The sequence below is a fragment of the Octodon degus genome, unplaced genomic scaffold (genome assembly GCF_000260255.1).
Source record: "Octodon degus isolate 3935 unplaced genomic scaffold, OctDeg1.0 scaffold00071, whole genome shotgun sequence".
NCBI classification, from domain to species: domain Eukaryota; kingdom Metazoa; phylum Chordata; class Mammalia; order Rodentia; family Octodontidae; genus Octodon; species Octodon degus.
This window is the reverse complement of record NW_004524647.1, coordinates 10,902,069-10,917,999: the sequence shown is the minus strand read 5'-3', so window position 1 is coordinate 10,917,999 and position 15,931 is coordinate 10,902,069.

Here is a 15,931-nt window from a genome sequence, read left to right as displayed (position 1 = left end):
TCAAGTGAGATGTCACGCTTTTATCACAGGCCATGGGACTGCAATTCCTTTTCATGTTGATATGTAACTCGGGGAGCCCAGCTGCACAGTGATGTAATGAATGTGTAATCTAGTCAAGGACCAAGAGTTGAATGCCCACTCTGTGCAAGGCGTTGTGAGAGTTGCCAAGGGCTTATTATCTAATTCAGAGGCAAACATGCACCCAAGAAAATTGACTTGCAAAAGAAGAAAGAATATGTGGGGCACTGCCAGGGCCATATAGAGTTAGAGTTCAGAGAAGGGAAGGAATAGCACAGCCAGAGAAGTTATGGGGGTGATGTCACTGAGCCTTGGTAGAGATAGCGCATCAGAAGCTAAGAAGAAAGACTGAAGAGCTCCACCACTGTGACCAGACTGTCCTTCCTGGGACAGATGAAAGGCTGGAACTAGGGAGGGGTGAGGCGTTATATCATGGTGACAAAGGTTATCTTGTCTTCAGGGTGCTCATCTTCCCCTGAAGAATGATCTTGCTTCCATATGGCTTTCTGGATCACTTCCATGCAATGGACTCTAAGACAAGTTTTATCTCCCAAAAAGAGACACAGTAGTATTTCTGTTCTTTCATGTTTTTTAAGAATCTTGCTTCTGCTCCTACCAAGAAATGTAGTCTATTCCTCCTTCTTCTGAATTTGGGGGGATTTTTATGGCAGGCTTAATAAGGAGATTGCAGTGGAAGTAACACACATGACTCTTGAGGCCAGGTCATTAATAGTGATATGATTTCTGCTCCCCTCTGAGGATCTTGCCCTTGGAATCCAGGGGCCACGATGGGAAGCAGCCCAGCATGGGTGCTATGGTGGAAGCCCAGCTAGCCAGCAGAATCATTTTCAAGTAGTGCCACCCCAGCTGACAGCGGAGGGGAGGGGGGTTATCCATGCTAAGTCTTTCCCAAGCTGGATTTTTAAGAGCAAGATAATTTTTTTCTAACTTTTTGGGTGGCTTGTTACACAATACTTGATAAATGGAGTAGATTCCATATCAGCCTCCTGACTCAGTTCTACTACAACTCCAGCAGGAAATCAGAGTATCTAAAAATCCAGCCAACTTACAGTGACATCACTGTTGAATACATATTGCCTTTCATTTCAAGGACACTGATAAACTTGTTTTCAAATTACACTTCCACTTGGCATTGCTTGGGTAAAGTGGTCTATATTCCTTTATCTGAACTTCTCTTCCTCTTCCTCTGGCTCCCAGAGATAAGTGATGAGGTTAGAGCTTCCTCTATTTCCTATGATGGCCTCACAAACCAGTCAGTTTCTACATCTTAAACATATCTTGAGAAGAAAAGGCACCTATGTTCATGTAAATCCAAATAGTCCTTCCAATGACAACCCTCTGTGTGTTCTTCTATTGTTCTCATGGGCTGGTGTCATGATCAGTTTCAAATATTCATCATCTTTTGTCATTTTGTAATACGGTCATTAAAATATCAGCAAAGTCAAAATTGGGCACCTTAGCATCTGTTGTGCAATTACTGATTGTTAAGCCTGTGTGGGAAGCTGGAAATTAAATAATATTCAGTTCCATGTTTGTCTGCTTTGCATTACTGTGGCAAAATACCTGAGATAAACATTTTAAAAGGAGAAAAATGTGTGTTGGCTCACACGTGCAGAGGTTGCAGTCTGTAGTTGTCTGGCTTCGGGGCCTGTAGCAACAGAAAACATCATGGCAGAGAGCACATGGTGGAGAAAGCTGCCATGTCATGGTAGGAAGAGAGAGAGAGAGAGAAGGAGGTGGGGTCCCAACGTGCCCTTTACGGTCATGCCCTTGATGAGCTACTCTCTCCTCCTGGGCCCATCTCCTGAGTTTCCCACCATCTCCCAGTAGCGCTTCCAGCTAGCGAGCAAGCCTTCTGCACATGAACCCTCGGGAGACTTTTGGCATACAGATCATAACAAGGCCCCACCTAACATAATGGTCAGAATCCCTTTCCATGTAGACAGACTTCCCAGCATGCAACTCACTGCAAGTTTGGCTGGGTTTCTTGTATTATTGAGAGAATTTTTTCTTTTTGATCATTTTATCCCCTTGAATTGAGAACAACAACTCAACAGAGAGAGCTCAAAGAAGTTTGAATTCATCCTTTACAAATAGAATTTTAAGCAGCAAATGGGACAGCGCCGTGGTTAAGGACTCTGGAGTCTGGAGCTTGTATACCTCTGACCACATTTCCCAGCCTCCTTACATCTTTAAAATGGGGACAAGATAGCAGATCCCACTGGATTTCTGTGAAGCTCAAAAGACAATATACATGCTAAGCTCAAGGCCTGGCTGCAGCAGGAGTGCAGTAGGGGTTGGTGACACTGCTTCAATTCAGACAGAAACTGCCAGCATTTTTTTAGGCCCTTGTAGTTTTCTAGAAGTCCGCTTTAGTATCTTGTGAGGCCAATGTGACAAAGGGAAAGTGACCATCAGTCAGAACTCACTCACAATGCAGCCAAGCCCCATCTAGCTGACAGAGTTGAAAATTCTGACAGATCTTGCTAGGGTAGGTATCCTAGAAGTGCTCCTTGGTAGAGAGTAAAATACTGAAATAGTCTCTCCTTTCCTCTTGATTCAAAGGTTTTTGTAAAGAAGAGCAAAAAAGAAAACTATTTTCAAACATTGGAAAGTTGGCATAGTGTGTACTGCTCAGCTTTCAGCTTCAACCTTCACCATTGTTGGTGCATCCAGTAGACCTGGAAGTCTGGGGAGGCCTTCCTTTGCTTCAAGCCTGCTGAATCCAAACACGAGGCCCAGACGTGACCTTTTCTGAGCTCCAGAGAGGATGCAGAATGCAGACAAAGGCCTCTCTTCCAAGATCTCCAAAAATTGTGATAGAAGCATAAGATATGACATGAGTTTTACACCTATCAGTGGTTGGAAGGATGAGGCTTTCGGAGATGGACTTTACTTTTTGGAAGGCAGCTATGCTCACCACTACACCACCAACGTAGATGGACTTTGCTTTTTGGTACGAAAAATCATTTAGCAGAAATGTATACTGCACTTGGTTCCACCGTCCTCCTGCAGCCACCTTGGCTGCAGACCTTGTTGATTGACCCATCCATGCTGTCACTCTTTTGCATTCTCCCAATGTTTGGTTCACTACTTCATGTTGAAGACAACTACTCTATCACATAGGGACTAGGATAACCCCTCTTGCCCTGTTCCTGTGCAACACGAAAAATGATCTGGTATGGTCACTTCCTCAAAGAAGCTTCCAACATTAAGCTAGCATTACGATGACCTTATTTTTTAGGGTTCTACCCAACAGACCACAAGGTGTATATGTGAGCTTTATTAGCAGGTGGGAGGATCTGATAAAGAATATAGGGTCCTAATCAGGAGAAAATACCAGCAAAAATTAAAAAAGGGTAGAAATAAGACCGGGGTGAAGGAATAAACCCTAACATTTAACATATTCTAACAGAAAACAGCTTCAGTTGGTGTGTTAAAAGAATTTTTAAAGAGTAAGCTCTTGAAAATCTCAAATTTTTATTACAAAACCCATAAATACTAAGTTTTCTGGTCTGGTTATAAATAAAGACTGCCAAAAAAGCTATCTTACAAAAGACAGTGCTAGATTTTGTAGCCATTCCAAGAACTTTCATTGCCCCCTTGTGGGACTTTGAGAAAATTAGGCAAGGAGTCTACATCTCAAGTATATGCTTTAAATACATTTTCAATCAGAGAGAATTAAAATTAAGCTTTGGAAAATTTCACATCTCTTTCAGTTACGTCAAAATGAATATTACAGACCAAGACTAGAATTACCTGAGGCTCGATGTACTGAATCTTGCCACTTAGAGGAGCACAGTGCATAGATGGGTGCGCACTGGAAGAAAATACTGTGACTATGAGCTGTGGCATGCAGGGAATCCAACAGGAGTTGAGTAAAAGAAAACAGGCTTGGTGCTGTCTAGTTAGTACGATGTGCTAGTACTGAGCAGATTGTACTGACCGCGCAGAAGCCCAGTGGTGTGCCTGTGCATCTGTTTGTCTTTATGGTGGTGCTGATAACCCCAAGGACTGTTGGGAAGACCGAAGAACACACCAGGTAAGAAAGTGTCTCCAAATATAGAACAACATATGGATGGGAGTAATATTACATTTCCACTAGTGCCTAAAGAACTCAAAACTATTCAATGGTTTGATAGAAACTCCAAAAGTTGGTTTTCACTAAATTGTAGGAGGAGGAACCAAGGTCCTTTATCAAAGAGATGGCATTTGACTGAAATTTTGAAAGAAAATTAAAATTGTAGAAGTCATTCACTTTGTATTAACTTTGGAGCACGTATATACATTAGAAGACTTCTATCTTATTTAAGAGGAAATATAGGAACATAGAATAATCAATTTTAGGAAACCACTGTGAACAGCCATGAACACGATCAGGAGATTCTTTTCTACATATTTTTTTCTTGGTAGCCTATGACCTTGCCTTTGTTTTCAAGACTCTAAACTGTCATGCTTGTGGGGAAGAGATTGTGCCCCACATTTGGTTTTGTTTTGTTGGGTTTTGTTCATTTGTTTGTTTGTTGTGGAACTGGGGATTGAACTCAAGCCCTTGCGCTTGCTAAGGAAGCACTTATTCCACATTTGGTACATTTCTCATTTTTTTTTCTTTTTGGGGAACCAGGGATTGAACTCAGGACCTTGCACTTTCCAGGCAGGCACTTGTGCTGCTGAGCCATCTCCCCGGCCCCTGTGCCCCACATTTGGAGAGAACTTCCACTTAATGTTTTACCTTCCACTAAGACCACTTATTAATGAGAGAGACTAAGAACTATAAGAGAAACTTTCTCTTTGGTCTTCAAGAAGACTCACATATCTCCTTTCTAGAGGGGTTATTCTAATTTCACAAGACTGTTTCCATAGACGCCTTGCTGATTGTACAGACTGGCTTGTACGATCTCTCCTGCAGATTGTCTGCAGCTGGTGATGTGACTTTCTGTGTAGTGTGTGTTAGGAGGACAGTGCATGGAGACACTTATTAGGCTGTGCTGCAGACTGCTTTCCAAAATGTGGCACACCTCATCAAATCAACGCAGGATCTCAACAGAGCAAGATACTAGCTTTTACAAGAAAATACCCAGCCAGCTTATGACCCATGAGCTATACCATCAACTCTCCTGTGTCTCCAGCCTGCTGACCGGCTCTTCGCATCTGTGCCAACCACACCTCCATAACTGTGTGGGCCAATAGTTCTGGTACTTGATGTAGTTTGTGTGCTGCCAGTCAGAAATAATCGCTTGAGAATTAACTTCTGAGCTGACATATAAATGCAAGGCACGTATGGGCTGGTGTGGATATGGTAGAAAAATGCACATCAGAAAATGCTTCTTCAGTGGCACATCACTTTGTAATGATGATGGGACTGAGACTCTTTGGTGCCCATTTCTATGCAGCTTTGGGAGCGGCTCCTGGAAACCCAACCAGGTTCTTCAAGTCTCTCAGTCCCACCAATGATTCTGGAAGTCACTTGACACCTACAACAAATCTTTCTCTGTTAAACGAACACAGCATACGCTACTCTCTGCAAGTGCACTAGCCAACACACTGGTTATTTGAGCCCCTGAAGCTCTTATTATGAGCTGAACCCAGGAGTAGGGGTGACCAGACAAAGGGCCTTCTATGAAGGGCCACTGTGTGAGATGCCCAGCTGAAGCTCCAGCAAACAAACTCCAGACTGCTTCACTTTTCTGTGTCACACAGGCGAATGCCACCAAACCTGGATTTCTTTTGTTCTTCACCATACTCTGTGCACACCCAAGTCAAGAATGATCCCAATACCACACTGTCCAGGACACTAGCTCTACCCCAGGCTGTATGAATGACCTTCCCACAGTGACATCCAAGACAGAATTCACTGGTAACTAATCAAAGGGTAAAGGGAACAGGAGAGGCTATGCAAGCCCTCAGGTTGTGCCCATGAAATAAACCCATGAATATAGCTTCCCCCTGGAAACACGGCTTCCTCTGTCTGCCTCCCATCCTTACTACCTTCAAATATTCAAGGTTTGACATTGGCAGCCAGCTTTGTAATGGTGATTCATATTATTTATATGAATCAGTCTGTCTCCACTATCCTTTGGATAAAGATCAGGGGCAGCATCATCTTCATACCACGAAGACATGGATGTGGCCATTGGGGAAAGAAAAGCCTGCAAAGGAAGAAGAATCCGAGGAGGTCACAGTGTTGTTTTTTCTGCCACATTACTCAAGTAAAATATTTTTCTTATGTTACTGCTTCCTAGAGAAAGATGGCAAACGCCATAGCATCTGTTCATGTGCCACTCAAGGAAAGTTGATTCCAGGGCTATTGATCTGTTCTGAAAATTGTATTGTGAAGACCATCTCAGCAATATCTGACTGCTGGGATCTGGTGCTGAGGAACAATTGCAGAACCCTGGGCACTGTGGCTAGATGTCAACGTACAGACATTTTGTGTTCTCCCATGCCGGGTCCCTTGGGGTCACAGCCCCTAGCAAGATGTCCTTTGTGTGCTCACTGCACACAGACAGAGTTTTCAGTCAGTCTGAACACATTCTCACTTCAGTGCAGTCTAGGCCTGCCACAGTCTGACTCCTGCTCTCCTCCTTCTCCTTTGCTTGCCCCAAGTTCTCTTCCCTTAGCTCACCCCAAGTTCTGCCCTTCTCTATTATTCCACCTTCTCCGTCTCTGTCTCCCTCTCTGATTCTCACCTGGGGAGGCAGGGAGCTCTTCCTTCCCCCCATGCTGCCTTAGTCACTCTTCGGTATTTAGTTTCCAGGACTAGCTGTCATTCCTGTACCCGCTCATTGTCACAGACGCATGTGCCCATGTATGTCTCTTTTCATTGTATTCATCAGATGCCGATGTGTATTTGGTCAGAATGATTCTCTGACTGTGTTGTCCTTGTCTGCCACTCAAATATAAACCCCATGCACAGGAAACGACTGGTTTCATTCCATGCACAGGAAACGACTGGTTTCATTAGCACAGCGGTGGCATATAGTAGGTACTAAGTAGAGATTTGTTGAATGAATGAACTGATGAATGGATTTTGAAAGAAAACATGTTGAGGAATTAGTTATACTTAGGAGTTAGCAAAAAACAGTGGGCCCTACCAAGATAGATTATAAGGATGGGATCCAGACGTAGGAGGCCATGTATTCCAGTGTGAAAACACATTTATGGATCTCTTTTCACAGGCAAAATCTATAGTTTTCATAAAACCAGAAGCAGAGGGCTTTTTTATGTCTCTTAAACCAAGCATGGTATGTCGTAATAGTGCCAGGTACCAACCCGTATTTGTTGAATCAAGTGCCATTGTGTTCTCTTGTCTCAATTCTGATAGAGACCACACTTCAGTCACTTTAAAAGAAACTGATGAACCCATTTCCCTGGTCAAAGGCAAAATGCAGGGCAGTATAGCCAGTGACAATGGACTGAGCTCTTTGGCCAAAACATGTTCGTTTATTATTAATATTCTTAGTCAATTGAGGGATGATAAAAAGGATAAATTTGTCATCATGACATCAGGTTGTCCTGCTTTAAAGGTGCCACTGTGCTAAAGAAGAATATTTATAAATTCACTTGGTGCTGCTAATTAGTAGCTTGAGCCAATTATCTGCTGTATAGCAATGAATGAAAACTTAAATACATGGTACCCCATATATACATAGAAAATGTAATTAATTTTGGTTACAAGGGTCATGGCAGGTTTTAAAGACAGATTCTGTACATTGCTTCATAAAATATGATAGGCAGATACTACTGAAGTTTCAAGATATCATGCAACCTAGAAATAGTCCTATGTTTTAATTTTATATTTCTAGTCTACACTGTATCATTGTATGTTATATGTCTATAAATGTGTTCAGCTCTATGGCATCAACAAGGGCAGGTATTTAGAATACAAAATTCTATTATGATTTTATATTTTCCCAATGACTTCACTGGAGAAATTAAATGACAATGTTTATATTTTATTTATTTATGCAATAACTTTGATGGTAAGTAATTATGCCACTTTGTTTTCACAAAATAAGGAAACTGAGGGGGAGAACACTTAAGAAACATCTTCAATCTAATAACAGGTCAGTGGGTAAAGCAGACATTTGGGCAACATTCACCTGTCCAAACCCAGGAGATTTAAAAAGTAATCAGAAATGAAAGAAAACCAGCAAGTATTTTCAGAAATTTTTTTTCATAATTTTATTGATAAACAGATAGCAATGAGACAGTTTCAAATCAAATCGGTAGGACAGTTTCAATAATCAGCACACTGCATATATTCTTCTTAATGGTTAATTGCTGTACAAGATGCGGATCTGAGATCCTATTTACAAACACCATTAGAACAAATCATTCTATTCATTAAGAGAATGTAACTATATATCTATCCTAACCACTTTGAATACACAGATACAAAATGGACATTCATCTGTATACCCCTTTTTTTTTAGTTTCGTTTTTTGAATATTATAGGTGTGTAAACTCAGCAAAATATTCTAAAAGAGTCCAGTAGCCCATAATAGCATTGGGTCTTCTGTTTAACTGGCAATGTCAGAAATTATTGACCTGAGTCCCCCACAACTCAACATAACAGCATGGCTTTACTTCCTATATTCAGAAATATTTTTATGTTCTTTGTAAATACTAGGCTTATCTCATTTGACTTTCATGGACTGCATGGAATAGCAAGTAGAATAATTTATTTTGTACTAAAACCTATTTGAAGCTAAGGAATACTGTTACCTTGTGTCCCCAGAGATGTCATGGTTGGAACGTTTGGGGTTAATATGCAACGGAACACCGATTATGCTTGGGAAAGAAGCTAAGGACACTGGCAAGCTCTTTCTGTCAAATCTAACTAGATTCTTTCAAGACATCTTTTTTCCTTACGTTCCCGAATATGTTTTACTAGAAGAAAAGGAAAAGGACAAATCAGGACTCTGCAGCTGTGTTTTTGGATATATTGAATGGAAAAAGTCCTACAGCAGGATGTGAAAAGGAAAGACCCAGACCCATACCTTGTACCTTTTATAAGGCCTTTTTCTTCCTAACCATAAGACCATAAGACCAAAACCTTTGAAGCGAGCTCCCTTTTCTCCCCAGAGAATTTTCCAGGCCCCCTGACTTCTGAGGCTCTCCCCGTGGCCTGATTGCTTTCAGTAAAAATATTTGAAGCATGTGGCATTGTAATCAAGTGAGCCTGTTGTATCTAAACCAATCTGGGAAACAACAAATCTGTTGTTTGAGAGATCCTTTTCAAACAGCAGAAGGGCTGGGCAGACCAAGTCTTAATTAATCATTATGTCTAGAGTGGTTCATTCCTGGAAGACAGGCCTGAGGGACGCATAAGTCACAGCAAGGACCCAAGACTTCTGGTAAAATTTACCCAGATCACTCTGTGCTGTGAACTCTAGTGGGATACTTTAACTTCTAAACAAAAAGGGCCCAAACCTATCAGTTATGCTCTCTTGACAAAGCGGCCTACCTTTCTCCACTGGCACATTCCCAGTAGAGCCTCTTGGGGTGACAGCACCCCAACAGGCCCTTCAAGTCATGATGATGCTGGGCTTGCCTCTCAGGCCCTCCTTGGGAGCCTCACAGCAGCCCACAGAAGTTTCTTAGGACAAATCCTGCTACCTGAATGCAGGGTAAATGCTGTATTTACTGCTGTCCCTAAAGCCTTTCTCTGCTTTGTTGTAACAACTGGCAGAGAAAAGTCCAGCTGCCCCTACATGGCCAGCCTGTCCCACAGACAGCACTGACAGTGACTGAGCATGCGTGTCCACATCCCTGCAGCACTGCACTGGGAAAGCTCCAACCAGAAAGAAATCAAGAAGCACATTTCACCAAAACACATGCAACTGGTTCACCTTCTAATGGGCTTTGCCTGGGGCCGGGGAGATGGCTCAGTGGAATAAGCACTTCCCTGGCAAGCACAAGGGCCTGACTTCAATCCCCAGTTCCGCCAAAAAAAAAAAAAAAAAAAAGAAAGAAAGAAAAAAATACTAATGGGCTTTGCCTCTGAAGGATTCCCATAAATTATGTTTGCCTTTCTTTGCATTGCTTTATTAGTTATGAAAAATAAGTTGGTGTACAGTGTAGCTATCCATTGTCTAATAGGCTATCCATTACCTATTATCTATCAGTAATCTATCAATCTACCAACAATCTTATCATCTATCATCTGTATATCTATGTATCAACTATCTATTAACATCTATATCTATCTATCTATCTATCTATCTATCATCTATCTATCTATCATCTATCTATCTATCTATCTATCTATCTATCTATCTATCTATCTATCTCTGTCATCTGTTTTGCTAAATAAAATGAACCCAATTGTCCCTCCTAGTGACTACTCTCAGGCTGGAAAGAGCACCTCACATCAGAGCTGGCACACTCATTCTTGCCTCCTCACACCCTTTCTTCTACTTCAACTTGAAAAGCCAAGACCAGTTTTAGGAAGCAGCATGAGTGGGTGCTGTTTGAAACCCAGGGCAACTCAGCATGGAGAAGGTGACGGGTGTGAAGAGTCGCCTCCAACAGATAGGAGCAGGCAGAGCTCAGGAGGGGGCCAGTGTGTTGCAGGGCGCACAGAAACACAGGCACCACGGCTTGCACACAGAATTCCTCTGCCAGCAGGTCCAAGCCCCTTTCCTGAGGTCCTACACCCCACTGCATCCGTGATACTGATGTTAGTTCAAGTGCATTTGCAACATGGTGGCCTGGAGGGACTCACCGCTTGGCCTCACCAGCTTGGTGCTGGAGCAAAAGGATGCTCCCCATCTGCTAGCTCGAGGGAGCTCCTTGTCCCCTCTTGAGTCTGAGATAAGCATCTAGCTCCGTGCTGATATGCGCACCAACATGTACGCTGTTTAAATTGTAAGGAAAACTGGAAAGGCACGCAGAGATGACGTGACCAGCTCTTCCAGTCAGAGGTCAGGAACTGGAAAGTAAGAGCCTGACGCAGAGGGAGAGGCAGAGTTGGGGGACAGGGCGGAAAGGTCACAGCTGGAGGAAGCAAAGCGGAGGGCCAGGCTCCCCTCATGACCCGCAGCTCCTGACACCAACCTCTGCGATCGTGTCTAGAAGCCCAGCTCCGGCCCTCAGTGCAGACCCCGGAGAGACCTTGAACGTGACCGCCGTTCGCCACCATTGACATCAGACGCTTTCCAGATGACGGGTCCGAGTCCCCCTGTAGCTCCTCACTGGGCCTGGGAGAGCTGCCCATCCACCTCTGAGGGCTCCTTCACCGAAGGCGATCTGGAGACTAAAACACACCCATCTAAGCTGCATTTCAGAGCAAACCTGAAAAAGAATGTGCAGAGCTTGCCCTGGGAGAGAAACCTCTCCCTTCAGGATTTCGGGCACTCACCTCTCGGAAGTCACGGCCGCTTGGGCCGCACAGCCCCTCACACCTATGGTTCGTCTTCTAACTTAAAATCTGGTGCCTTCATAAACGTGTTCTCTTCAAAAGGATTCTATTTTATTTTTATTTTATATTTTACGTTATTTCTAAGGAAATCGTGCCCTCTAGCTTTCAAGTCTCAAAATTTGAGTTTAACCTCGAAGAAGAGCCTCGCGGAGCAGATAAATGGACGGATATCACCACCTAGTGGACAACTGTCATACGGCACGCTAAATATAAAAAAGGCTGAGGGATTTTTTTTCCCCGTCATAGGATAACACTAATGGATATATAGTTTTCCTTATCTGTAGGTTTCCCATGGCGGTATTTGTAGTAAATCTATTTTCTATTGCATCATGGACATTGATGACCTCTGTCCATAAATAAGAAGGGCTCATAATGGTCCACTGTCACTCATTAAGATAACATGACCTGTCTCTAAGAGATTATAAAAATCCATTCATTTGTTATAAAATTAGAAAGCAGTCAGTCTTATCATTCAAGTCATCACCACTGGGAATGCAGCAGAACAGAGACAAAGAGAGCGCATGCTTCAGACAGAGGCCCAAGGGACTTAGAAGAAGTGAGGAGACTGGCTATGACCAGGCCCGCCATGACCACTACTGCGCCAAGCAGGTGCAGGAGTCATGGGTTAGCCTTGAAAATGCCATCCTTCCCACACCTTAACAACTTCTTAAAATGTCATTTTATCAGTGTATGTTTGTAGTGCATAATACTCACATTCCTTGCAGGAAAGTGACACGGGTATATAGTATATCTTAATTCTCTTTCTTATACCCTTTCCTCATCCTCCTTCCCCTCCCTCCAGCCACTGGTTCCATTCCCCTCCGAGAAAGATCTACCTCCCTACTTCGTCTTCTCTGACTTTTATTTTGCTACTCATTTATATATGCCCACACAATATTTAAGTTTGTGTATCTGATTTATTTCACTAACATTACGGTCTCAAGATGCTGTTGATTTGACTTACCCAGTGACTTGCTTCACCATTCTTTAAAGGGCATCATTGATTCTCTTTGCTGAGGAAAGAAACAGATGAGAGTCAGTCCTCATAGGAGCTGGAAAGAAGCCAATAATTTTATAAACTAGATAGGGATCACCAGGGTGTGAATGTTTGTCCTCTCTGCAACTAGGATGAAATCGACTTGCCATTGACACAGTATGAAGAGGTGCAGCCCTCGTGCAGCACTTGGGCTGTGGGGTCCGCAAGCAGTCAGCTGCTTCCAGCAGGTTGCTATGAAGTGAGCCAGGCGCTCTGGGCTCGGCCCTCTGCGCAGCGTGCTGCCTCTTTACCCTCTGCCAAGGGCAGTGCAGCCCAAAGGCGCTCTGCAGATGCGGCCCCTCAGTCTTGAGCTTCACATCCTCCAGAACCACAAGATAGATGAATCTCTGTTTGTTATAAATGGCCCAGCCCACAGCATTGTAATCGCAATAGGAAACAGACTAAAAGAGGGAAGGACAGTAGGATGAGTGGAGCCTGCTCTCTCTATCAAACTCTGATAGTGATTGGTCTACTAGTGGGGGCACTTAGTTTATACCTTATTTCATTTTGAAACTGGAGTCATTATGGATTTTTAAAAAGAAGAATAATGCTGGCCCATGGCAAGTGCTCAGTAAATTCTGTAAAAAGAAAGAAAGAAAGAAAGAAAGAAAGAAAGAAAGAAAGAAAGAAAGAAAGAAAGAAAGAAAGAAAGAAAGAAAGAAAGAAAGAAAGAATTAGGGGCAAGGAGATAGCTCAACGTCCAGATATGCCGAGGCTGCTATGTTTGCTGTTCTTGGAAAAGCTCACTGAGGGGATGCGGGTGCTTTGCTACTCTGTGGGCTGAAGAGGGTTTCAGCGCAGGACCTGGGGGGTCTCCTGAGGTGATGCCCCTTTGTCTTCTGGACCAGTGCTCTCTGTGGGTGTGCTGGAGACAAGGGTAAAATTGAATACCAAGTTGTGACTATGCCACTAATGTGTCAGTTGTGAGCACAGAGGTGGGTGCTGTGCCACACTGGAGCTGGGCACGCAGCTCATGGGGTGGGACTCTGTGCCTCCTCATTCATAGACAGTAGCACCTTCCAGACAAGGAAGAAGCACCACAGGGCAACAATTGAGTACTTTAAGCAGCAGTGAGAAAGCAGGTGTGACTTTTCTAAACTAGTGTGGAGAAAGCCTACTGCTTTTGATGGCTTAAAAAGGACATTCTCCCCCTGTTCCGCTGGTCCTGTCTCTGAGCTAAGGAAGGAAGTTTGATGGTGACAGCCTAGTGAGCTTCCCAGGCTGTGAGGCGTAACAATAGAGTTTCTAGCCAGGCATAACTGGTGCATGCCTGTGATCCCAGCACGCTGGGAGACTGACACAGGAGGACTGTTGTGAGTTTGAGACCCACCTGGGCTACAAAGTGAGCTGAATAGTGAGATCCTGTCTCAAAAAGATGAAAAAAAAAAAAGCAAGAAATGTAGTTTCTTCACGTTTATTTAAGCTGATGCTGCTCACGATATGTTAATCTGGAAAGAATGTGGCAAATTACTTGACCTTGTGTCTTCCAGAAATAGAAGAGATTTATGTGCTCAGATTAACACTGAACTTCTCCTAAATGTACATGCTTGCGATCACTTCCAAAACCCTAGCAGTAGTTGTGGAAAGCCTTCTTTGGAACCTTACTTTTGAGTTTGTTAACAGATTTATCTATTCTCTTGGCAACAAAGCGGAAGTGTGACAGAAAAAAGATGGCGAGAGACGTGGTCCTTTGCTCACATTGCGGCTCGCCCACCATCCAGTGAGGGCGCATTCCATTCGCAAACACCTTCTTGCATGACAAGTCATTTCTCTGCTGACCCATCGCCCAGGCAGCCAGCCAAAGCCAGCTATAATATTTCCAGTGGTGACTTCACAGTTTGCAGCGTTCAGATGCTTCCTTTGTGTCTTCAAGTCCTGCCCGTGGGTGCAACATGTCCACTTTCGCCTTGGTGATGCCTTCGCAGTCCTATCCCGTGGCGAAGGTGGAGGCAGCTGCACGAAGGGACCTGAGCTCGGCCGTGGGCCACAGGCCTCTCTTAGCGCCACCACACATGCCCCCTTAGAACAGGACCCACGTGGAAACTCTCCTTACCTCGCACTGCACTGACGCCTGTCCAGGCCGCCATGTGTGTACTGGAGCTTTGCATTTGGCCCCCTGTGGATGTGCTGATCAGTGCTCTGGGCAATGAGAACTTATGAGCAAAAAAATATTTTAAAATGAGAAAAGTACCCACTTTCTGCTATTCTTCTCTTTTGCACAAACTCATAGTTATTCTGAGCACTCGTGCTGGTTAAGGGCTGCCTCTCGTATCTGCGTGGGAGCTCCCAAGAGCAGAAGAACTTGTGATGGTCTTGCCTTAGCCTCCCAGAAAGCTGGGGTTACATGTATGCACCACTAGGCCTAGCTAGTACTGTACTTATCTTTTAACTTCTTCCATAAATGGGTTGCTATCTTCACTGTTTTAGATAAAGAAATAAGTTCACAAAGATTAAGTGATTTGCTGAGAACCACACAGGTGGTGCCAAGTTACTAGCCTGACCCAAAGCCTTTGGTGCTCTGGAGCGTCTGCCCAAGGCTTCTCTACTGGGGACTTCAGAGACGAAATGATACAACCACATAACCAGATCCGGAGTCCAGGGATGAGGAAGTGCAGGTTGCCAGAAGACCCTCACAGGCTCAGCAGGGTAACTGCAGGGTCCAGGTGGCCCTGGAAGGTATTCAGTCCCACTTGCCAGCTGAGCTGACAGCAGGTCACTTCACACTGCTCTGCAGTGGTGAGTGACAAGTTGGGGGATCTGGCCGGCAATATAGCGATTTAGTGTGATAGGATGACAAATAAAGAGGCAAGAAGTTAATGATGTGTGGCCTTGTTAAGTGGAGCTGGCCACGCCTCATTAGATTTAAAGGAGTTATTGGAGACAGTAATTATCAGAGACAGTAAAACTGTTGTATTAAAAGATAAAAAAGCTGGAATCAAAGAGAAATAATTAACTGCTTAATAGGGCATCCACTGAGTCGCTGGGCCCAGAAATCAGATGGGAGAGGGGCACTTTGGGTTTCCAAGTTGGGTCAGGCATGAGCCATTTTGGACCATGTTCTTTTCATGATTATTAATACTATTAGTGATGTGAACTGAACAGAAGAATGAGCTTGAGTGTGACATTTCCATCTATGCATACTACTAGCTCTGATTGTACGCACCCTCCTGACGACCCTTAATTGCATCTTCCCTTTCCCTGCTAGGCCTACTTCTCCCTTTGCAGCCTTTGTAGTTCTTTCCTGGATCCCGCATATGGGAGGAGACAAGTGGTGCTTTGGGCCACTCCCTTTCCGATAGGCTCCAAGAATATACTGGGGTCAGATGTAAGGCATTTGCACAAAATAATTAAGGTCATTCTATATAAACTATGTTGATGGCAATCCAACTTTGAGTCATTATTGACAGAGACCCACTTATGCTAAGTCACAT